Source organism: Ambystoma mexicanum, chromosome 5p (genome assembly GCF_040938575.1).
Source record: "Ambystoma mexicanum isolate Mex_15411 chromosome 5p, UKY_AmexF1_1, whole genome shotgun sequence".
NCBI classification, from domain to species: domain Eukaryota; kingdom Metazoa; phylum Chordata; class Amphibia; order Caudata; family Ambystomatidae; genus Ambystoma; species Ambystoma mexicanum.
Genome location: NC_090930.1, coordinates 578331749 through 578356662, shown reverse-complemented (window position 1 = coordinate 578356662; position 24914 = coordinate 578331749).

Genomic DNA, 24914 nt, shown 5'->3' with positions numbered 1-24914 from the left:
GGACAATGATGCCTGACCCGGAATCAGATGAAATGACAGACCAACAAAATATCCCACCCAAAATAAGTCGTTTCCAAATGCATTGCAACAGCCGTAGACGTAACATCACAATGAATGCCTGTCTATATGCACATTATGCATTGCAAAATCAACACTGCAGCTCATGTGTGCAGTGTCCCACTCCTGCATCACACTACTCAGCGCACAGCACAGTGAACAGCCATTGCGTGTGATGCACACCCTGAGCATCATATCTAAGTGACAGACTACATCAAACATCAAATTAGGCATGTACTGGAACCATAATCGGTCACAGAACATGTGCTGCCGGGACACAGTGGGCACCAGAAGGCAAACAGTGTACACGTGGATATGCAAGGGTGGGAGTACATGGAGTGCATCCGAGTGCAAGTGTGTGGTTCTGCAGGGACATGCACTCCACATATGCATGTGCACTCAAGTGACCATCAGTGTTCCCTACACATCACATGTGAACATCCACCATGTGTACACCCCAGCATGTCAAACCACAACTAGCCCCTCGCACCTGAAAGGATAACACAACACATGAACAGGCATTGATCAGCAGAACACAACATGTACATAGGACAACAACATTACAATGTCAGAGTTCCCATCACACTGCAGGGCAATGCAACTATCAACAACAACCCCCCCCTCCCGCGCAAATGACCATGACCCACTGAACAACTGCACCTGGGTCATGGAGCCTCCAACCCTCATTTCCACCTGGCCACAGGATCACCTTTACCCTTCGTGTCCATCTCCCACCTTGTGTGTAAAAAGATGCCTGAACCCTCAGAATCCACACTCATTTCCAAAATCACAAAATCCAAGGCATGAAAACGAACCCAAACACCCTCCAGTAGATGACTTGACGTAGCAGTACCTCACAATCGCCAAGTACTACCACATGATGCAACAACCAAGGTAGCACAGCAGAACAATGTCACGACAGGATGTGAGACATGTGTGGTACATGACATAGGATGATGCACCATGAATGGATGTGTACTGTCACAGGTCCCCTGTACAGGCGCGGGAGTCTCATGAAACAACCACCCACACCATGTCCCGGGTGCCTGCAAGGTCAAACTCACACAGGCCCCTGAGATCATGGTGGGGAATGAGGTTCAGGGATATGCAGTCGGGACAGGTGTAGACACACTGGATGACTGGAATGAGTGGCAGGTGAGGGGAGGAGGAATGACACAGGAAACTAGGGAATGCACGAAAATGTACAACCTGCATGAACACATACACAATCCAAACAAACTTGGACATCATTGTCATGGCCTTCTGTAGTCCAGGCTCAGGAGTGGTACGAACCAACCACCCCCTCTAGGGTTTTGGCGCCTGCAAGTTCGGGGCTTACACAGGCATCCGCAACCCGAGTGGGGAAAGAGGGTCAGGGAACGTTGCTTGGATAGGCACGGGAAGCAGGAACACCGGGTAGAGGGTACAGGTTTCATAATTGCATAGGATCACGGGTGATTAGGGAAAAAAACATACCAAATAGGACCACACATACATCCATGCATCAGTACACTCCCCAGCAAGCCTATGCAGGGCAGTTTGTAAGGAAAACAACAAGACACTTAGCTCTGGTTTTGAGTGCTGGCCTCCTGCCTGCGCACTCTCAGGGCCGGTTACAGGAGCACTGCAATGCTGCAAAGAGAGACACAGTCAACAACCTGTATGTGCCAATTACACGAAAACACAGCACAAAACATGCTCCATAGCAACAAACTACTCTACAAACAGACAATCAGTGCTCGATGCTTCGTACCCATATATAACATCACCCCTGTGACGGGTCATACAGAGTCAATGCAGTAAGTCAGGCGCTGGTGGGTGCGTGGCAAATGGAACACCAATGTGTCACAATTCACACAACATGCAATGTTCCCTGGGTAAGCAGACAGACCCATATGGCAAGCCATGACTACAGAGCAAGTTGCGTACCACCATGACCAAAACAAAGTTGGCAGTGCATTTATCATGAAGTACGTGGAATAGACATGCACTGCACCCAAGTATGTCCCTTGCTGTATGTCCCTGTGAGCTGCCCCTTTCCATGTCTCGGAAGGCTACATGGTTGATACAAGTGCCTCAATGAACCTTGGTGTACCGCAGGGTATGTGCCACTGCCCCTGCATGTGTCCCAGACAACCCTACTATCAACAGCCATCAGTCCACAAACACATCTGAGCTGCATTGTGTGCTTCAACACCAATATTCGTCTAAGCTCACCCTCAGTGCTGTGACTAAGCCTGCATGTGCAACTCGCCTGGTGCAAGCTTTGCTGTGTCGTGGCCCCCCTGTGATGCTCACCTTGCCTGGAGTTCCTTGGAACATGTCAGCAGTTCTAGGATGTGGGTCTGCAATCACTGTGGCTCTGCTCGTGCACACATGTGCATGTGGGCACCAACAAACGGGTCAGGAATTCCGTCGTCCAATGGGCCATGTCTGCTGGCAAAGGTGCTCTGGTGCCTCATCCCCCTGCAGAAAGTGCATGAAACAAATGATTAATGCATCAAAGTGATCTGTGTGTGTCTCATCAGGCATCTCATCACTTGACCATGTCAGAGAGTCACATCACAAATCACACCATCAGTCCGTCTTTGACTTCCAAAGTGTGGAACACTATCTACAGCATGAATTGCAACAGGCATGTGTACAGGAAAGATATGAGACATAATACACAATGCATAGCAATCAATGTCCACATTAATCATGACACACCCCATCTAGCAAAAGCTGAACAGTGGACAATTACACCTAAATCATCCCCACTAGGGGTGTCAACACAAGTCACAAAGCACCAGACATGCCACAGATATGACAGTCCAAAGCCCTTGTGTAAAATTCTGTAACACCGAACCATCCTTGCGAGCCCATGGATAAGGGAGGCAGGAGTGGCATATGTGAGTCAAGGAACCCAAGCAGCAAACACATACACAAGACAACCATGAAGGGCCCAGCTGGAACAGACAGTGGATGCCTTCAAAAACCACAAGGCACCGCACTGTCACATGAAAGCACAATAGACTACAAATTTTAAACTAACTCAACTATTAACTAATTACACTAACTATGGAAAACCTACATTACCTATTTAAACTAACTATCAAACAGAAACTTAACTAACTAAACTAAAAGAAAAATCAAAAATGGCCACATACGACCCGGGGGGGAGGGGAGGCACCCAGGAGGGGGGAGGTACAGGGTGCTGCTCAACATCCACATGCGATGATGCTGAGCCAAAAAAAAATACCTCCATGGGCTCAACGCCTGCACAGCACGACCTATGTGGGAGATAGATGGTCGTCCGAGTCTGGCTCATCCTGTAAAGGAGGACGTGGCACAGTAGCCTGGCCATGCCTAGCCGCAGCTTGCCCCTCGTCGGCAGCAAGTCTGCCGACAGGTGAGCCTGGTTCTGTGTGGCGATGTTACATAGGTCTGCATGCAGAACCTCACGTGATACACGTGCTTCCTCTTGCAAGGTAGCACGTGTAACATGGAGTTCCTCCTGCAAGGCCTGGCTGGACAACCGCTGCACCTCCCGGCAAGCCTGTAGCTCAGCCGAGATGGTGCGCTCAAGCTGTGCAAACCTCTCCTCTGCCTGCTGCCTCTGGGACATCATAAGGACACCCAGAGTGGATCTGAGGGAGGCATACTCCTCCCTCAGGGCATCCATGTGCGCCTCTGCGTGAGCAGCAATTGCTTGACGCAGAGACGACATTTCAGCCTGGCGTGCCCTGTCTGAGGCCGCCATGCCCAGCCTGAGCGAGCGGGCCGTGGACCGTGCCTCCTGCTGCTGGAGAAGCACCTGCCTAGTAGGGGGGAGCACAGATCGGGCCACACGCTCCATGCTGTCAGCGATGTTCTCCATTGCTGCCCCCTGCCGTTCGGAATTGGCAGTCATGTCTTGCTCCCACTCAGTATACAGCGGTTGCGCGCGGCGACCGCGTTGCCGGGCTTGACCCCTGCGGGACCCAAGGACCGGAGGTCCTCGCTGTGTTGGCACCGCCTGCGGCTGCACGACTACATGCCCCCGTCGACGTGATGTCCCAGGCACATCAGTGACTGGTGTGGAGGGTGACCCTGCGTCCCGATCCACCACGGGCGGAGGAACCAAGACTGTCTGATCCCTCAGTGCAGGTGTCGCAGACAGAGGAGTGTCCACATCAGAATCACTCACCCCTGACACATGGACTTGATGCTCATCCAACTCAACATGGACGTCAGAGTCGTCATCAAGGCTGGACTCATAGGCAGCCAGAGACAGGATGGACTGCAGCACTTGGGGGTTTTCGTGGCCTACCACCCCACGACCCCCACTAGTGCCGGGTTGATGTGGTCTTACCAACCCTGTGTCTGGCATGACAACACCATCCTCTGCATCCATTGCGTCATCACCTGAAAAATAGAGAGGAAAAGGTCACTACACATGTCAGAAGCACACAACACACACACACACCGACAGCAAAGGCATCCGGCAGACATGTGACACACAACATATGACCTGGCATGCATGCTGGGTCTACTTTGAATAGCTACTGTGATCATACCTGTTGAAAGGTGGCAGTTTGCATGGAAGTGGGTCTATGCAGTGCTGAAAATGTGTACGCCACTCACTACCTACATGTACAAGCACTCCATGGTGTGTGCCAGGAAATGTGAAGGCAGGGCAATGTCAAATTCAGACATCACGTGCATTGTGTATTCAATGTGTACCATGTCTAGCAGCCAAGCACCCCTCCACCCCAGTACCAAAGCAGGGATGCCTAGCATGGTATCAAAAGGCTGCCCATACACCTGTGTATTGACAAGCAGTGTTGACTGGCATCAACAGCTTAATGTGATTCAAATTACAACACTGCAAATGATGCTGGGGCAGTGGGCAGGACACATGATGGAAGATCCGGAGGCCAGCCACGTGTGAAGAAGACACGACAAGAGTTGGACAGAGTCATTGGCCATTGAACAGGCTGAGGCATGTGAGCCACACAGATTGTCAGAGCCTAAACATGTGTGCAACGCAGGACTGAGCCACAGTTGACATGGGGAGGCCGATAATATGGCAGGCAATGTATGTAACCAAGGACTCATATTACAGTGATCATCCAGTCAAGGACACATAGGGGCATGCATGCAATGCACATGGAGCATGAATGGGCACTCATGTCCCTGCGGGACATCTGACCCATGCACAGTACAAGTGGGATACCCTGCATCGAGTACTAAGGCTGTACCACACGGCATATGTCCGGCAGTTTCTAAGCTGGAAGTTAGCATCTACACAGGACACATGAACAAGAAACTACACATTGGCAAGAATGTAGCAGACCAGTGGAAAGGTGGAACTGGGGTGCAGAGTGGCGGAGGAGGGGCAAGGGAGCATGCCCACATGGAGTCCCGCATGCAGGCAGAGGAGACATGCATGACGGTAGCATTGCATTACTTACACATCAGAACCATGTACACGTCACATGTAGCAGCAATCATGCACAACACATCCCACAAGTGAAACACACACGTCCTCAACAACTACGCATCAACACTCACTGGACTGGGCATCGGAGTCCAGCATCTCTCCCACACCTTCGACCAATTCTGGTGGTATGAACTCCGCAACGAGAGCCTCATGCGGAGTGAGTTCTTCCTCCTCTGGTGCAGGCCCACCGCCAGTCACCAGAGTCAAGTTGTAATTTGAGGCACACTTAGCCTTAGTGCTGCGCTTGATGTCATTCCAGCGCTTTTTGCACTCCTGCGCCGTGCGCACCTCATGGCCGAATGAACTGACATGTTCCGCAACATGCTTCCAGTGGGTGTCACGTTGGGCAGCCGTAGTCTGACTATTGGCACCCACTAGCATGTCACGGCTGTGTCCCCGCACGTAGTCCACGAGGAAGTCCAGTTCCTGCTTACAGAAAGGCTTCTTCCTCGACGTGCAGGAGGTCGTGGCTGTGTGTGGGGTCCCAGCCTGTGCTGCAGGTGCAACCTTCCTCCTCTTGGACTGTGGCGCAGACCCTGGCTGGCTAATGCCGCCCTGACCAGTATGGCCAGTGGGTTCGGTGGATTGAGCCGAGGGAGTGGCAGGTGGAGGGATGACCAAAGGCCTGACTTGTGTCAGTGGCAGCTGAGTGCCCACTAATGGACCCTGCGCAGCAAAATCAGCTGTGGCAGGCTCATTGACCGCAACGGTCCTGGTTGGCAGACTCACAACCGGGGTGCTGTTGGGTGCATCTGCCCCTGCACTTGCCAACACCCGGCTGTTCGGGGCAGCAGATGACATGACTGCCCCAGGGACACGTGTCTTGGTCTGAGCAGCCCGGCGTGCCCCTATGGTTTCCCCCCTGGCCTGTTGGAGATCTACCAAGGGCTCTTCAAGTGCCAACGCAGCCTGCGCTGGCAGACCCTGAGCCTGGGTGGCGGTGTCCACAGCTGCACCTGCAGCTACCGCTACCCTTGGGCCCGTGGCAGTCGATGGAACGGACTGCCGGGTCATACGGGTGCCAGTGCCAGATGCAGGAGCTGCATCCCCCGGAACCACAGGGGGTGGTGGCATGGCTGCACCAACACATGGCACAACATTGTGCTCAAGTGGCGCACCCCTGCCTCTTCCCCCTCTGTGGCTGCCCTGGACACCCTGGAGTCCCCCTACTCCCTGGTCACCACGGCCACATCCCCGACCACGCCCGCCACGAGGAGTACGCCCAGCTGAGGCGCCCCTCACCTTTGGTGGCCTCCCAACCATGGCACAGATGTAATAGTGCTGGCACAGATGGAGTGGTGCCAATGGGAGGTGTACACCACAATTGACCTGGGCAATTGGGGTGAAGGGGGTGGGAAGCAAGATGTTAACAGCCCCCCTGCACCTGCAAGGCTGTATGTGACCCCGGTGATGTGGTGACGGGTCACGCAACGCTCAGGCACCCCAAAACTGCAGTAAAACCGTGCACGCAATCCTGCAGCCTACGTGCGTGGATTTAACCTCCCGCAGTACGCGGTGGCACCCAGTAACACGCATAACGCGTACGCGTGGGACACGCAGGCTACGATGACATTGAAAATGGGTACAATACACAGGGGCCCCCGCAGTGGGAAAAGGAGCGTTTGCGACTCACCGTCTGACTAGCGCGATGCAGAAAAACACGCATAGCCAATACCCCCGCCAAAAGAAGAGATACATCCTTGAGAGCTGTGAAGTAGATGGCGCGCGAAACAACTGGAAGCAGCAACACACGTCGGTCTCCACGGAAGGCACATACAGCGAACTGCTGGGCCCGCTCACCTTTAACCCGTGCTGAGGGAAACGCACGCACGCGTCACATCACATGCGGACGTGCAGTTTTTCACGCGCGATTACGCGCATTACACGCGGACGTGCAGTTTTTCACGCGCGATTACGCGCATTACACGCGGACGTGCAGTTTTCCACATGCGATTAGCCTGGGTACGTGTGTTTCCGGGTGCGCGGGTAGTTCCACACGCGATTAGCCTGGGTACGTGTGTTTCCGGGTGCGCGGGTAGTTCCATACGCGATTAGCCTGGGTACGTGTGTTTCCGGGTGCGCGGGTAGTTCCACACGCGATTAGCCTGGGTACGTGTTTTTCCGGGTGCGCGGGTAGTTCCACACGCGATTAGCCTGGGTACGTATGTTCCGGGGTGCCGTGAACTTTCACACGCGATTGGTTGAAATCCACATGTGTTCTGTCATTACTTGCAATGAGGGATACACCCTCGCACGACACATCACAGACGCGCTCACGCGCTGAGGGCCTTTGGTCCAATGAAAATGCGTATGCGTGCAGACGCGCTTACGCGCTAAGGGCCTTTCCTCGAATTACACGCTGACGTGCAGATTTTTCACGTGCCAAATCACTCCGTATCAAGCTGGCCACGCGAATACACACGGAAGACCACGCTCCTGCCCAGAAGGCCGAATCACTGCCCCCCAGTGCCCCGAGCAGCCTCCCACGTGCCATCTGCTGCTGCCTGCCTGCCTGCCTGCCTGCTGCCACCGTGCCCTGCCATTTGGTGCCTGCACATCAGCCATCTGCAGGGGTCCAGTTGCTGTGTCCACCCCTGCTGGAACAGTAGACTCCCGACTGGGATACCATCGCTCCACAGCCCAGCCCCAGGACCCAGTTGCCCACCCACGCCTGCCTCGGGGGTCGCCATGTCGGGGCAAGCACCATCTGAGACCAGTGGCGACCCCCAGCCAGAGAGGCAGAGGGCCACCAGCTTCAGTGAGAAGGAAGTTGTTGTCCTGGTGGAGCATGTCCTGGGGCATTATGATGCCCTCTTCGGAAGACCACGCGCCAACAAGGAAGGACGGGAGAGGATCTGGGACGATGTAGTGGTTGCCATCAACGCGGAGGGGGTGGCAACCCTCGACATCAAGCACATCAAGAAGCGCTGGGAGGACTTGAGGTCCAGGACCCTCAATAAGGCACGGCGCCTCGCGGAGGGGGGCCGGGCACGCCTGAGTGACATCCAGATGAGGGTCCTGGAACGCGTAGACCCAGCGCTCCACGCCCAGATCCTTCGGAGGCAGACCCATCTGGAGTTGGCCGGTAAGTGGCCAAGCATTACTGTGTGAGACAGGGCATGTTGCAGTGTGCTGGTTGTCTGATACCTGCCTGTATGTGTGACATAGGCCATGTACGTATGTGTGTGTGCAGGGACATCATGGTCAGGCATGTGAGTACAGTGATGTGTGAACCACATGGTTGGTGCATGTGTTCTATTGCAACATGGGGGGCTCTGTGCGGAATGGACACATGGAAGCATGGCAGTCTCTGTTCCTGGACATGGGTGGGGGTGAGGGATGGGTGCTGGTCCCATGTACACGTATGGTGTCCATGTGTGTGTGTCTGACCTGCGTGTCTGTGACTTGTAACTGCCATGGATGCATGACACATGTCTGTGACAATGTTCAGATTCACTGATGCAGCCTAGTCATCCTTGTATCCACTGCGTCTGTGGTGTACGAGGCCAGATGGATGGAATTACAGTGAGGTGTTTGCATGTGATGGCAAGACCCATGATGCATGTGAGTTTAAAACCACCATTGTATGAATCATGAGTCCCTTGGTCATGTATGCCAATGTCCATGGCATGCGCCATGCCTGTTACTGTATGTGTTTTGCCTGCACTGACCCATGTGTTGTGGAGGGACATGATGGAAGTGATGTATGACAGTGCCACTCATCTGCTGTTGCTTCCTGTCTAGGGGACCATTGTACAGTACCCTGATGCTTGTGTTCTATGTCTCCCTCTACACAGTGGCAAGTGAAGAAGAGGGCGGAGAAGGCGCTGTGGAGCAGAGCGGCGGGGATGCCACCACGGCTGCAGCGGAAGGGGTGGGTGAGCCCCCACAGGGGCTTGCACCGGCGGAAGACGGCGTGGAGACATCCAGGTTGGTGGTTTCCACAGAGGGGGAGGAGGCCGCTACTGAGCCACACATGGGGCCTGGTGGGGGCATCCCCGCTGGTGCAAGTGGTGCAGTCCAGGGCCAGGGGCAGGAGGCAGCACAGGTCGCCGTGGAGGTGCCTGTGCATGTCACTGTCCCTGACACTGTGACTGCACCACCATGCACCATCAGGGATGCCCCATCACAGGCCCGTCCGAGGTAGGGGAGATGTCCATGTCATCTGACACTCCTCTACCTGCGGACGAGGGGACCCCTGGCCGTGTGGAGAGGGTCCTGATTGGTGTCGCGTTGCGCATGGCTGGCATTCGTGATGAGGTGCATGCTTCCCGGGAGGAGCATGCACATCATCACGAAGAGCACCGTGCGTACGTGAACCATTTGGGAGCCGCCATGGTCGGGGGTTTCCTACATGTGTGTGGCCTTCTGGCGACCCTCTCCTCCTCTGTGGAGGCTATGCGCCAGTCGTGCTCCATGCCGTCTTCCGGCCCAGATGCCACCAGGGCCCCCTGTGGACCTGCCCCGACCAACGCAGCCAGCTCGGTAGGGACCCCATCCCTGCCACAGTCGGGAGTCGAAGGTCCAGCAGGGGTGGACACACCAGCAACTGTCCCCCTGCAGATGGAGGATGTGCCGGCATCATCTGGCAGGGCACGTGCACGACGGCATTGGTGGATTCCATCAGCCTGGATGCCGTCGTGCTGGCAGAGGCAGTGGCGTCGGAGGCAGCAGCAGGCTCGACGTGGGAGGCATCATGGCTCGGGGCCATCAAGATCAGAGGGGCAGGCATCGGCCGGAGGGCAGGAGAACCCTGGGATGGCAGTGTCTTCCGTGTGGGAGCAGTTGGTCCAGTGGATAGGTGCGGAGCGGCAGCGGGCGGAAGAGGAGCGGCTCACCATGGTCAGGGCGGAGTTCTCCATGCGTCGGGCGTTGAGGTGGGCTGAGTGCCTCGAGGAAGCTCGCAGGGAGTTTGAGGTGGACACGGGGTTGTCCCTGCGAGACCTCGGGGCCAGGACAGAGTCCCGCCTCCGGGACATCGACATGGAGTTCGATGATGCCCTGGCCGGCAACATCACAGAGTGAGCCGCAGGACTTGCCCGCTGCCATTGTATATAGTTCTTAAGTTAGTTAGTGTTAGGTTTCCTTTATTTCTTAAGTTTTTTTTGGGCCGCTCGGACAATGGCCACTTTTCTGTATATATTTTTTTTATTAGTTAGTAGTAGTAGGTTTCATTTATGGTGTTGGGCTCATGGACCCTGGGATATTCGTGTACATAGTTTGATGTTTGGAAAACATTTGTTGGATTTATATTTGTGTTCACCATGAGGCAATGGTTTTTCCTTATTTTTTCCCCCCATTATTTTGCGTTGGACTACATTAGTTTTTGGATTCCTTTGTTTTTTGATTTTTTCTATTAGTTCTCGGACATGGACCATTTGTTTTGTCATCCCCATTGTTGTGTGTTTTATTTCTTTGCTTCATTTTCATCTTTAATACATATATTTATTACTTACATTTGTGGTATTTTCTCATTGGTTTCATGCATGTCATGATATGGGTTTTGACATTCACTTGCACCCATTGTGTATGTGTGTGTGACGGACATGTGTTCATTTACATACTTGCCATTGGGGTTGTATCATGTAATTGCATCTACTTTGTGGGTGGATGCAATCCTTGGCTGGGTGTTTGTACTGGGTATGCTGCCCATTACTGCCATGATTGCGTTTCGTCAGGACCTAGGGGCAGGGGGACATGAGTGGGGGCCTGCAGGGGGGTGGGGGTGCAAGGGGACATGAGTGGGGGCCTGCTGGGGGGTGGGGGTGTCAGGGGACATGAGTGGGGGCCTGCTGGGGGGTGGGGGTTTTGGGAGACATGGTTGGGGGCCTGGTGGAGGCTGCCCCTGGTGACTGGAGGGGTGGGGGTGCTGGGAGACATGGGTGGGGGCCTGGTGGCAGGTGCCCCACAGTGCTGGGGGGTGGGGGGCCAAGGGGACATGAGTGGGGGCCTGCTGGGGGGTGGGGGTGCAAGGGGACATGAGTGGGACATGGTTGGGGGCCTGCTGGCAGGTGCCCCACAGTGCTGGGGGGTGGGGGTGCAAGGGGACATGAGTGGGGGCCTGCTGGGGGGTGGGGGTGCAAGGGGACATGAGTGGGACATGGTTGGGGGCCTGCTGGCAGGTGCCCCACAGTGCTGGGGGGTGGGGGTGCAGGGGGACATGAGTGGGGGCCTGCTGGGGGGTGGGGGTGCAAGGGGACATGGTTGGGGCCTGCTGGCAGGTGCCCCACAGTGCTGGGGGGTGGGGGTGGTGGGAGACATGGGTGGGGGCCTTGTGGAGGCAGCCCCTGGTGACTGGAGGGGTCGGGGTGGTGGGAGACATGGGTGGGGGCCTGGTGGAGGCTGCCCCTGGTGACTGGAGGGGTGGGGGTGCAAGGGGACATGAGTGGGACATGGTTGGGGGCCTGCTGGCAGGTGCCCCACAGTGCTGGGGGGTGGGGGTGCAACGGACATGAGTGGGGGCCTGCTGGGGGGTGGGGGTGCAAGGGGACATGAGTGGGACATGGTTGGGGGCCTGCTGGCAGGTGCCCCACAGTGCTAGGGGTGGGGGTGCAGGGGGACATGAGTGGGGGCCTGCTGGGGGGTGGTGGTGCAAGGGGACATGAGTGGGACATGGTTGGGGGCCTGCTGACAGGTGCCCCACAGTGCTGGGGGGTGGGGGTACAGGGGGACATGAGTGGGGGCCTGCTGGGGGGTGGGGGTGCAAGGGGACATGGTTGGGGCCTGCTGGCAGGCGCCCCACAGTGCTGGGGGGTGGGGGTGGTGGGAGACATGGGTGGGGGCCTTGTGGAGGCAGCCCCTGGTGACTGGAGGGGTGGGGGTGGTGGGAGACATGGGTGGGGGCCTGGTGGAGGCTGCCCCTGGTGACTGGAGGGGTGGGGGTGCAAGGGGACATGAGTGGGACATGGTTGGGGGCCTGCTGGCAGGTGCCCCACAGTGCTGGGGGGTAGGGGTGCAAGGGGACATGAGTGGGGGCCTGCTGGGGGGTGGGGGTGGTGGGAGACATGGTTGGGGGCCTGGTGGAGGCTGCCCCTGGTGACTGGAGGGGTGGGGGTGGTGGGAGACATGGGTGGGGGCCTGGTGGAGGCTGCCCCTGGTGACTGGAGGGGTGGGGGTGCAAGGGGACATGAGTGGGACATGGTTGGGGGCCTGCTGGCAGGTGCCCCACAGTGCTGGGGGGTGGGGGTGCAAGGGGACATGAGTGGGGGCCTGCTGGGGGGTGGGGGTGCAAGGGGACATGAGTGGGACATGGTTGGGGGCCTGCTGGCAGGTGCCCCACGGTGCTGGGGGTGGGGGTGCAAGGGGACATGTGGCTTGGCTGGGGGGCATGCCCATGGTGGATGGGCTGCCTGCGGGACATGACCAGGGGTGCAGGGTAGTCCCCTGTGGTGTGGGCTGCCTGCAGAGGTCGTGGACGGGGGTAGAGGGGAGACCTGGGAGGACCCACACTGGCAATTCACCTCTTCAACTTCCCGCACACCCACGTAATACACTGCCCCACTCGCACAGGCCCAATCGCGTGTAGGATTTCTCGCGCACCCCTGTAATACACGTACCCAGGCCAATGGCGTGTAGATTTTCTCGCGCACCCCTGTAATACACGTACCCAGCCCAATCGCGTGTAGATTTTCTCGCGCACCCCTGTAATACAGGTACCCAGGCCAATCGCGTGTAGAATTTCTCGCGCACCCCTGAAATCCACGTACCCAGGCCAATCGCGTGTAGATTTTCTCGCGCACCCCTGTAATACACGTGCCCAGGCCAATCGCGTGTAGAATTTCTCGCGCACCCCTGTAATCCACGTACCCAGGCCAATCGCGTGTAGAATTTCTCGCGCACCCCTGAAATCCACGTACCCAGCCCAATCGCGTGTAGATTTTCTCCCGCACCCCTGCAATACACGTACCCAGGCCAATCGCGTGTAGAATTTCTCGCTCACCCCTGAAATCCACGTACCCAGGCCAATCGCGTGTAGATTTTCTCGCGCACCCCTGTAATACACGTACCCAGGCCAATCGCGTGTAGAATTTCTCGCGCACCCCTGTAATCCACGTACCCAGGCCAATCGCGTGTAGAATTTCTCGCGCACCCCTGAAATCCACGTACCCAGGCCAATTGCGTGTAGATTTTCTCGCGCACCCCTGTAATACACTTACCCAGGCCTATCGCGTGTCGGGACACCCGCACACCCCTGAAATACACGCTCCCCGCTCTGCGTTTGCTGCTGCCCTTTGCGCTGGATTGGGGATTTTGATGGCTTTTCCCTGCGCGAGGGGCGTTCCTGGGGGCGTAACTGACGCTGCTGCAGGGTCGCTGCGCCACTCTGCGCCACGGCTGGTTGTGGATGTTGGAATCCATGAATACGCTGTGCGCCTGAATGTGTTTCGGCGCACGCGGCTGGCGCAGACTACCGCACGCGCACACTGTGCGCCAGCAGCGTGCGCCACTTGTGCGCCGAATTCTATGAATTGGCCCCAAAGTCTTTTGCCAACTTCCTGAGTCATTTGAATTATTGATGTTGAGTATTTTAACCATCCCCATCCAGCCTCTAGAGTGTTACCTCATCTAAAAGAACCTGAAATGGTTTGCTTGGTAGCAGAGGATGGTTAGATACTTCCCATTGATAAGTAGGTCTCTGTGGAAGTCGGAACATTGGACACACTCTGCCATTCAGCTGGAGGAACGCAAGGTTTCTTGTGCAGAACAGCCAAAATATTCAAACTTGCAAGTAAAGAAAAAACAGGTGGGACGGGCCCCTCTTTCACAAAATCACTCCTGGTTTCCACAGGCGATGAGCGGACCGAAGTTGACGGTGGCCGACAGAGGAGGGTGCGATCCTGAGAGTCTGGAGCCGAAAGGCGAATGGTGAGTGGATTGAGAAAACTGTCAAGTTGTGGTGCAGGGTTGTGGTACCACACACACACATATATGAACAAGTAACAGAGGGTTGGTGGATATCAGACGAAGAGCGTTGGAGGGGAAAAGGTGTGTACGACGAGGAGTGTTCCATAAGAAAGCCTAGACTCCTAAACTCAAGGAATTCTAGAAGGAATTGTCAAAAACCCCAAGGGGGTAAAACTAGGTTGCACACAGATGGATCTATAAGAGAAGGCTATTCAAGAGAAGAGAAGTATATACCATGGTGTGCATGTAAAGAGTCAACTAGTTGGTTTGTTTGTCTTTATATTTTTTGTATTTAAAGAGTGTTGAATAGCAACACAGATAGGCTTTGCTACGTAGAGAAAAAAGGTCATTATTTATTTTAGGTCATTGTCGGTGTCAACCATACAGATTGGGATTATTGAGAAGTAGGGGCTTTGATCCGCGAATGTTGGGGCACGCTCATATTTATTATTAACGGATTTTGTGTAAAAACACTGGTAAGTATAGACAGACAATTGAGACTTGTCATAATGGGAGAGGCTACACCACTGATGCACATGTGCATTACTCTACTAAAACATATGCCTAAATTCAAACAGTACATTGCAGAATGGGTAAAGGGAACAGCAGACAAAATGTTCATGCCATGGCCACAAGGGGGAATCACTGGCAAAGGCAGTATTGCAACACATGACCACATACTTGCATGCAGAGTACACAGGAACAAAATTAGAGAAGATGTTAGCTCTTTTAGAGCTTTGGAAAATGTACCAGGAGGAGCGAGAGGATCTGCCCCCTGAGGAATTGATGCTTAAGCAGAGCAGGTAGGAAGGTTCTGCTCCCCTTACTTCGTTGGAAGTAAATGGCAATAATACAGAAGATGCAGGACTGTGTCCGTTTAAGGAACTAAAAGCGGCAACAGGGTATAGTAATCCAATATATATGATATGATATGGTATGATATGATATGGTATTTGTAACGCGCCTATACACAAGTGTTTCCATGACCCACCGCTTATGTTAATGATGACAGAGAAGAGGCTAGAAGAAAGGAAGAGATCTTTAAGGTCTTGCAGGGCAAGGAAGAGAAAAACGAACAACCAAACATATCTTTAGATATAGAATGAGAGATTAAAAGATTGAAAGGAGAAAAGGATAAATTTGACCAGATTATGCTTCTACAGAATGAATGGATGAGGGGATAGATAATATTAAAGCGTGATGGGAAAAGCCTTGAAGAGGTTAGGCAAAAGGAAGACTAAGACGAGCAAGATAAAAAAGACAGGGAACGAGAAATAAGATTAAAGGAAGATGAGAACAAGAGAAAAAATAGACCAAGACGAGAGCAGATGTATCAAGAGGAGAAACTAAGAAAGGCAGAAATGGCAAAGGAACAAAGAAAGTATGACAAAAGGCAGAGAGCACTCAAAGAACAAGACAGGTTACAAAAGAAGAGAGAAGAGGAAGAACAGAAATTATGAGATAAAAGAATGCAAAGATGAAGAGATGAGGAAGCATGTAGAGCAAACGAAAGAAAGGAAGAGAAAAGAAAAGAGGAGGAAAGGGTTAGATGGCAAGCATATAAATAGAGGCAATTAGATGAAGGAATGGAGCAAAAAAGGAGACAGAGAGCATGGAACATAAATAATTTAGCATGTGTGTAGCGCTACGAACCCTCATGTATCTGAGCACTACTTATTATTAACCACAGTGTGTGGTGCTCATTGATTGACCTCCAAAGGATGAAAGGCTGAATTTGGCCCTGCCGAGATTTGAACCTGCATCAGCAGGCTCTGCACAGATGTCAAAGCGAGCACTCTAATCACTGTGCTATTGGACCGGCTATTGATCACCTTCAGAAAGAGCTAATTGAACCAAGTCTAGTAATATCATGGAGTCATTTATATTAGTTCCTCCCATCACAGGGAGCAAAGGCAGAACCACTTGGAATAAACCTAGAGGAGTTTCTCCCACCACAAGAGGCAATGCAAGGTCCATCTAGGGTAAACCTAGATGAGAACTGTGCGATAGGAAGTATCGGAGATAGGGTCGATAAAGCCTATGAAGAGATGACGACAAAAGGTGAACCGGGAGATAGAGGAACAGATGATCAATCTATAATTACCCAATCATGAGGCAAAGAAGGAAGCCTGTTTAGTCTCGAGCATAGGGGCATAGGGCCTTGTTGTTAGACAGGCTGACGTTAAACAGAGATGATGGGGATGAGAGCCACACTAGGTGGGGATTGGATATGTCAGACGAAGACAGGGAAACCTTCAGTGCAGAGGGGGGGAGAATGCATGTGTTCCTGATGGATGCACACTATCAGTCTGGGAAGTAAGATAGTCTGATCTGGAATAACCTAAGGATAGAACGCCAGATACAATAGCATATTCCGAGCAACCTAAAGGACAATCTCAGAGCGAAAAAAAGAGAATTGCCACCATATGTGAGCAGGTTAAGGTCATTTCCAAGTAGAAGGTGTTGTGGAACCATTGTCCCTACTATGGCTAGGCGAACATCTGCTTGCTTACATTTAAACTATTCAGGAATGCTGAACTTTGGAAACTTGCGAGCCTTGGTGGAATTCAGTGGCATTATTTTACCACATTTTGTGTCAGGGACTACCAGAGCAAGTACAGAGACAGCTCAAGAAATTAGTGGGAATGGAGGTAAGGCCTTTGGCAGGGATACAGTTGACCATAGTGCACCACTGTTGACTATTACAAGAGAAAAACAAGAAAAAGCAAGAGGATAGGAAGCTAGAGGAAGCTAAGTTAGTTCAGAAGAAATTGTCAAAATACGCCATAGAAGGTGGGCTATTGACAAGCGGAGAAGGGTTGGGAATGCAACAACAAGTAGCAGATGCATCACAGGCAAATAACACCAGATGGACCAAGGAGGAAGTCGATTTTTCCCAAGAGGCAGAGGACTGGGCTTCAGAGGGAGAGGTAACTCCCAAAATAATCAATGTGGCTTTCAGAATATGTATAATGATACCCAGAATATGCAAGTGGGGCAAGCTAGAAGACAACCTCTTGTATTATGGGTGTGTGGCATGGCAGGGCATGTAGAGTGCATGTGTGGAAACCAATGGTATGTACAAAATGCCCAATTCTCGAGAGGGGGGACAGCTTATCTTCCAGCCTATAGCCCACAGGCTAGGAATGGGTTTTCCCAAGATCAGACGATGTATGAAGCACAAGTGCTGCATATGCAACAAGCACCACAGATACAGAAAGCACAACAGCAGCAACAATCATCATTGGATCCACCACAAGGACAGTCACAGCACACATCCATACAGATACAACAGAATGTAAACATCGAACAGTTATTAACTCCTAGAATAGGGGGTGTTTCTGTCAAGATTGGGGGAGTCCTTTCACAGGTACAAGGGTGAGCATATATCCACAACAGGGAAGCTCACAGGGTGACTTAATGTGTTCAGTACTATAGATAACACCAGACCCTCAAGAGGAACCAACGGTTGATGTATCGATAGGATGCAAATCTTTTTTCTTTTTTAGCAGACACGGGTGCAATTTGTCATGTATACAGGAAGGAAAATTTCTGTTATCAGGAAATGCCATGAATGCTCAAGGCTTCTCTGGAGCTACTAGCAGAGTTCCTTTTACTGATGAATTACTAGTCTCAGTAGGAGAATATGACATTTCTGTTCCATTATTGTATTCACGGCAGACGCCAGTTAATATTCTGGGACGAGATTTAATGACGAAGCTTAAAATTATGATTACTTTTACTGACAATGGCATAGTGTGTTCTACTCCAGGAATACACTATTTAAACATGGGCAAACTTATTATGTCATTAGCACGGCATATGGCTCTGCAAGGAGTGCCAATAGAACCTGAAGTCTTTCATTATGGGGTATGCATTTTGTTAACATGGTTGCCCGGTTTAGTGGGAAAGACTTTGAGAATACCTGATGAGTTTCTATTCAGGTCACAGATACCTATGGACAAAGAGTGGGGACAAATGGTTCCTCTAGAACTAGTTGCAGCTATAGTGCAAGGGGAACTGGCCATGCTCAAAGGATGGGACAGGGCAAGGCCTTAGAGAACAGTGATTGCTATTGGGGAAGGGTACAGATTCACTGATTTCACAGATGCAGAGTTGTTTAAAAACGATCCAGCAGACGATAAAGTAGTATTTGAAATGAATATTAACTATTGGATTAAAATAGAGAAAAGAGAGGTCCCACAGTGAATGATGATAGTGCAACAGCATCCACAATATTTTGATGAGGATTTAGAGAAAGTACCAGCTTTGTTATGGACTATAGGCCCTTATGACATAGGCCTATTGAAGGGGTAGGAGAGGTTAAGAATAAGCTGAAGCCAGGAGAAATGTTGCCTCGACAGTATCCCATGTCTCAAGAGGCGGATGAGTGTATTTTTGAAACTATTTCCATGCTAATGTAGCAGCATATTCTAGTGACGTCAGAGTGACTGTGCAATACTGCTGTGTATCCTGTGAACACATCGAAGGGAGGGTCATGGCGTTTGATCCATGACATTTTGCCCTTTAACCAGATTGTAGAGGCAGAATGTCATATAGTTCCAAATCCTGCAACAATACTATGTAGTATCCCTGTTGAGGCACAATATTTCATGGTGATTGACTTGAAAAATGTGTTTTTCACAATCCTGTTGCATAAAGCCTTGCAAGATCTGATGCCATTTACGTTCCATCGGTCAAAACTGAAAAGCACTCGCTTCCCGCAAGGGTACTTTGAGTCTCCATCGATCTTTAATAGGGTCCTCCGGATGGACCTGGGCAATATTGAGTTGAAAGGGAAAAGCGTTGTGGTGCAGTACGTAGATGATCTTTTGGTTTGCAGCACAAGATAAGATCAATGCAGGCAAGACTCAGTTCAGTTATTGATTATCCTAGCAGACCAAGAATAAAAAGTGGACAAAGAGAAGTTACAGTATTGCCAAGAAGAGGTGTTGTATATAGGCCAGTTAATTTCTCATGAGGGGAAAAAGGTCACACCTGACAGGGTTGAGGCAATTTGGAAAACAGCAAAACCGCAGACAGTAAAGCAAATGCAGCAGTTTTTGGGACTATGCAATTATGTTAAGGCATGGGTATTTGATTATAGTTCATACACGAGGCCACTTTTGCAAACATTGAAAAAGGCACAAGTGAATAGTAAGAAAATAGAATGGACTGAGGAAATTTAGGAAGGGTTTGAAGAATTAAAGAAAGCAATTTGTACAGCTCCAGTTTTAGGAAGTCCCAATTATTCTGAGGAATTCTACCTGTTTTCGTATACGAATGTGACAGTTATGACTGCACTGTTTACACAGAGAACCACACTGGGGTATAAACCTCTGGTGTATTGTAGTGGGATTCTAGATCCAGTTATGAGACAACACTTTTCTTGCAAACAATCGCTGGCTGCAGCCGTGTTATCCATTGAAAGGTTTATGGCATAGTGATGGGTTGTTCCATGACTTTGTTTGTTGAGTATGCTTTCTTTGCCATTTTGGAAAAACCTAAGGGTACGTTGACATCTCAGAGAGCCTCTGCATATGAAGTAGTCATATCAAATACTGTGCTTAAGATAGTCAGGTGTAGAATAGTGAACCCTGCCACATTTGTAGCTGAACCCGTGGCAAAGGGTGAGCATGTGCATGACTGCGCCAGCTATGAGGAGTCATATGAAGACAGATCAGAAGTGGAGATTCTCTTAATTGATGGGTTGTAAAATATTTATCAAATTAATGGAGAACTATTGACTGTGTCAGCTGTGGTGATGCATAGAGAGAATGGGGAATTTGAAATTGTGGCAAGCATTTGGTAGCCATCTCACTTTTTGGCACAAGCAGCAGAATTGGTGGCGTTTATTATCACGGTTGAGAACTACGAAGGAGAGGAGATGATGGTGTACAGTGACGTCAACTGTACATGCAGAACTAGCATGTTGGAAAAGGAGGGGCTACCTCCGAGTGGACGGCACTCATGTGCAGCAAGCAGCATTATTGGACAGGTTCATTAAGTCACTGCATCTCCCAGCAGACATTGCAATATTCAAATGTGCAGCTCACACTAAAATAGCTGAGAGGGGATGTTCCTTATCCCCCTCCGAAGCATTATGGCAGCAAGATAGCACTGAGAAGCCCAGAATGCCAGTAGCATTATTAAGGGTAGCGCTTGAACAGCTGCACTACCCCACACATGTAACTAGGCAAAGCCCTGCATCAGCTATTGTGGAGGATTGGTTTGTACCAAACCTGATAGAACATGTTGCATTTTATGCAGTAAATTGCATTGTATGTCAAAGGCTTACTGCTGGGCACACATTGCAAACAGGGGAGTGATCCCTAGACCTAATTGTCCTTTTCAGCATTTACATATCGATTATGTTGATATGCTGCAGGCATTTCATGGATATGATAGTGGTGGTGTGTCCCTTTTCAAGATGGATTGATGCTGGTCCAAGTGCACACTCAGATGCCACTTGCACAGCAAAGTTATAAGTACGAGAAGCATTTCCTAGATGGGGAGTATGTGATGTGCTGAGATCCGATAATGGTCCAAATTTTGTTAATGAATTATTGGAACAGATTAGCTTGTTACTAAACATAAAACACAAGTTTTCTTCTGCTTATCACCCGCAACTGAACGGGATATGTGAGAGACTCAATGTTCTTCTCAAAGAGAGAATTGCTCATTTAAAATTGTTATTGAAAAAGGGATGGCTCTATTGTCTACTCTTGGCATTATATGCATTAAGGAATCTGCCTGGGTTGGACCACCACCTCAAGCCCCATGAACTAGTAACGGGGAAGTGATAAAGCACGCCTCATACTCCTCCAATGAGGATTAGAAGTGATGCCCAGAAGACAGCCGAAATGTTAGGAAATTAATTACTTGCTTATTTCTCTTGTATGACCGTAGTATCTCTGTCATTTTAGATCAACACAGACACAAGGGGTGTTGGTCTCAGAACACAGATGAAGACCATTCAGCAACCGGAATACATAAATGATTACCTGTACCAAAATTATTAGTGGGAGATCCAGTCGTAATTCACAACTTTACTAAGAAGTGGCATGAGCCCCATTTTACTGGTCCCTACATCATTGAGAACATTATTTCCTCAGCAGTAAAAGTCAAAGAAAGATGTGCCTGGATTCACTGTAGCGACATCACAACATATTCTGGCGAGACCGATCCACCCCCACCCGTTGATTCAGAAGCAAGTCAATACGATTTAGTTCAGCATGTGAAGATTTGATCGATGACGAGGCAGAAGGATGCAGAAAGTGTTCAGTAAATGAATGCAAGTGTGCATTTTGGACTGTGGCTTACCGTGGACACTCCTTACAGATTATATCAGGCATTCAAACTTGTTGCTTGAGCCACAGGAATCTCTGAAATGAACTAAAAGGAACTTGTTGGAACATTGCAGAATATGCCAGATCTGGATTTTCTGTTCAGTGACTGGAAGAGGGAACAATTCCATGATTTCTTACTTACTGAATTTCTCTTTGGACATATCAATGGTCCTTTCTGATGTCGACATTCAGCGGCTCATGCTTATTGTCTTTATTTAAAAAAAATAGTACACAGGCATAATGGTGGATCCCGAAAATGATGCAGTAGTGGGAAATGAGCAAGCTGAGCAATGTTCAAGCAATCATCATTTGTGGGGACTTTTGTATTGGTGCCTGATATATATCTGACAGCATCTATTATTGTTTTCCTGTTTCTGCTAATGCATGCTACTTATCTTACTGGTCCAAAACAAGCATATTTGTTGCATGAAGGCTAAGATCATATGTGATTATCCCTACACCAATGACACAAGCAAAGTCACCTATTTCACTGACTAGTGTCCCTATGGCTCCCCATATAGGAAGGATGTAACCATGAGTTTGAAGCAAAGTTTCCATTGAGAAGACCTTTCTGTATGTACCCATGAAGAAATTACAGCCTTTTGGTAAAGATCCCTGAAGAACACGTGAAAACGGATGAAAGAAGAGACTGGTGATGTCACATGAAGAAAGCGATACACCTCAGAAAAAATGACAAAAGAAAGTGTTAGGCAAGATTTTATGCAGTAACCTGTGGGAGACTGCTCTAGCCTTGTCCTCTTGGCAATAATTAACCCAACCTTGGTGTAAGCATGTCCTTAACAAGTTGGTATAGTGACTGAGCAGCCAGACTTATCTTAAGAGGGGACAATGTGATCTGTAGGATTGTAACATAGATATTCACAGTGATAAGTATCCAAATAAACACTTACACTCAAGGTTTCTTGATTAAACAATTATTTAGTAATTCAACAGTCAGTTGATTGAGTCTTCCTTAGAATGGAGCAACATATGTAAAACAATAATATCCTTGAAACATACACACTCTCAGTTTCAATAAATCAGTAGATACCCATTTGGGATGGCACACAGACACTTCCTACATCCTGAGGTGACTTAAATAACTGGGACACTGTGGACATTGAAGTATCACCGGCGCATTTAGAGCAATACTGAGGTTAGTGTCAAAAAGAAAAGATGAGGAACTAAAACAGTGGTTAACAAATATTTTAAAGCAGGTAAGTACTTTTTGGACCCGCAAATGCAAAGTAAATTAACTCTTTCCCGGCTACACAAGTTATGGAATGTGTGACTTTTGTTGAGGGATTGTTAAAGCACAAAGTCTGAGGATAGAAGAGTTTTTCAGGGAGCCAGCACAGCTAATTTCAATTGAGCAAAAGTCTAGGTGAGCTGAAGCTCTTTTTGAAGGTAAGTAAAAAGTCATGCACAATGTTTTTAGAAATCTTGTTAGAAAATGAAATCACTGTTGGTCCACAAGCTGGGAGGCTTGTGAGGGGCATAACTGCAAGCAACTCTGCAAAAGCAACCAAGACAAGTCTCAACTGAGAGCTAGCAAGGCTACACAACAAGAGGTAAGAATCCCTTATTTTACAGTACCTTAGGTATGAAGAAATTGGATTCAGCCTGCTTCTGTTCCAGTGTATTATGGCAGATTCGGTTGTTCCTGGGTCTCAGTCATGAGACAAGAGGGAGGACGTCTGGGGACTCCTGCACTATGAATTGAAGGTAGGCGGCAGCAATGGGCAAACTTCAAATCAGTGGCACTTTGGAGTTTCAGCTTCTCGCAAATAGCACCACTACGGTTCTCGGATACCTTTTGGACTTTCCTCACATCTGGGGTCCATCACTCTGTTGAGGTGGCTCAGGCTTGGTCAGTCCTGCTTTGAGGGGAGTCCGGAGGATCTTCCTGGAGCTCGGGCCTGACTTAAGGAGGACCCACTCCATTCTGGTGTTCCTCTCCCTGGCAATCGGTTCCTGCAGCAGCAATGGAAGTACAGCCAGCTCTTAGAGGATTTCCAGATGAGTTAGTCTTGGGGTCGATTGGTCCCACCAACCCAAGGAGAGAAGTCGTCCTTTGCAGGCTTCCCTAGTCAAGGCGAATTCAGGGCTTCAGCAATGCAGCAGGGTTTCACCAGGCAAACCAACCATCCAGGAGTTGCAGCAAGCGTCTCTTCAAAGTTCTTCTTCGGATTCCTTTGTCCAGTGGTCAACTTTGCCTTCCAAGCCTTCCTTTTATGCAGGCTTATCACACTCATTCGCAGACTAGCTGACAATCACACAGTGGGTTGGCAGCCCTCCGAGAAGACCCAGCCAATCAAGATTGGGTGCATTCCTGTAACCAAGGAGACTAAGCACAGGGAGCTTTGGGCATCTCCCTCGCTTCCTACCCTGCCAGACATGCTGGAGCCAGAGGCGGGCTTCACTGGTGAATCCCACCAAAGACAAAATGAACAAATGGACCAAACCTGCTATGGCCCACAGAGTAAATCTCAAGAAGGACCTTTCCAAAAGAAATGGCGAATCAAGAAGACCGGGGCTATTTTGATCAAATGGGCACACATGGGTGCTTTACTGCAGCTGCAATTGCAGCATGCAGTAGAAACACACAATGGTACTAAAAAGTAAACCACTGCCACCAGCCATTAATTGGAGAAAGGTAACATAAATATGTATCTGTATGGTGTGGGATCGTATATAGTATGTGCGCTATTGACCACTCTTATGGTAGCTTAACAATAGGATATTATGATCCAAATCAATAACACTGCAAAAATGGTTGGCTGCAGAAAGAACCTCCCACAGAGCATTCCCCAAGGCTCTGTATTGGGTACTTGATATGATAGAAAACTGGGAAGGTCATCAAATCCTGCGCTCAAACCCTTTGAGTTATAAAGTCCAAGAAATAGGCAATGATGCCAAGATCATTAATGAGATAACAGTTCAAAAGTTGCAGAAATTCTTTTTAATATGTGGAACAGCCGACACGTGTTTCGACCCCTGGTCGGACACGTGTTTTGACCCCTGGTCGTTTTCAAGGCTGTAATCCATATAAAAATTATAATGAAAGAAAATGTTTTCCACAGAGAAATGAAAATATGCAATTATTTAAAACAAGTGTGAGTTGTACCAAAATACATATA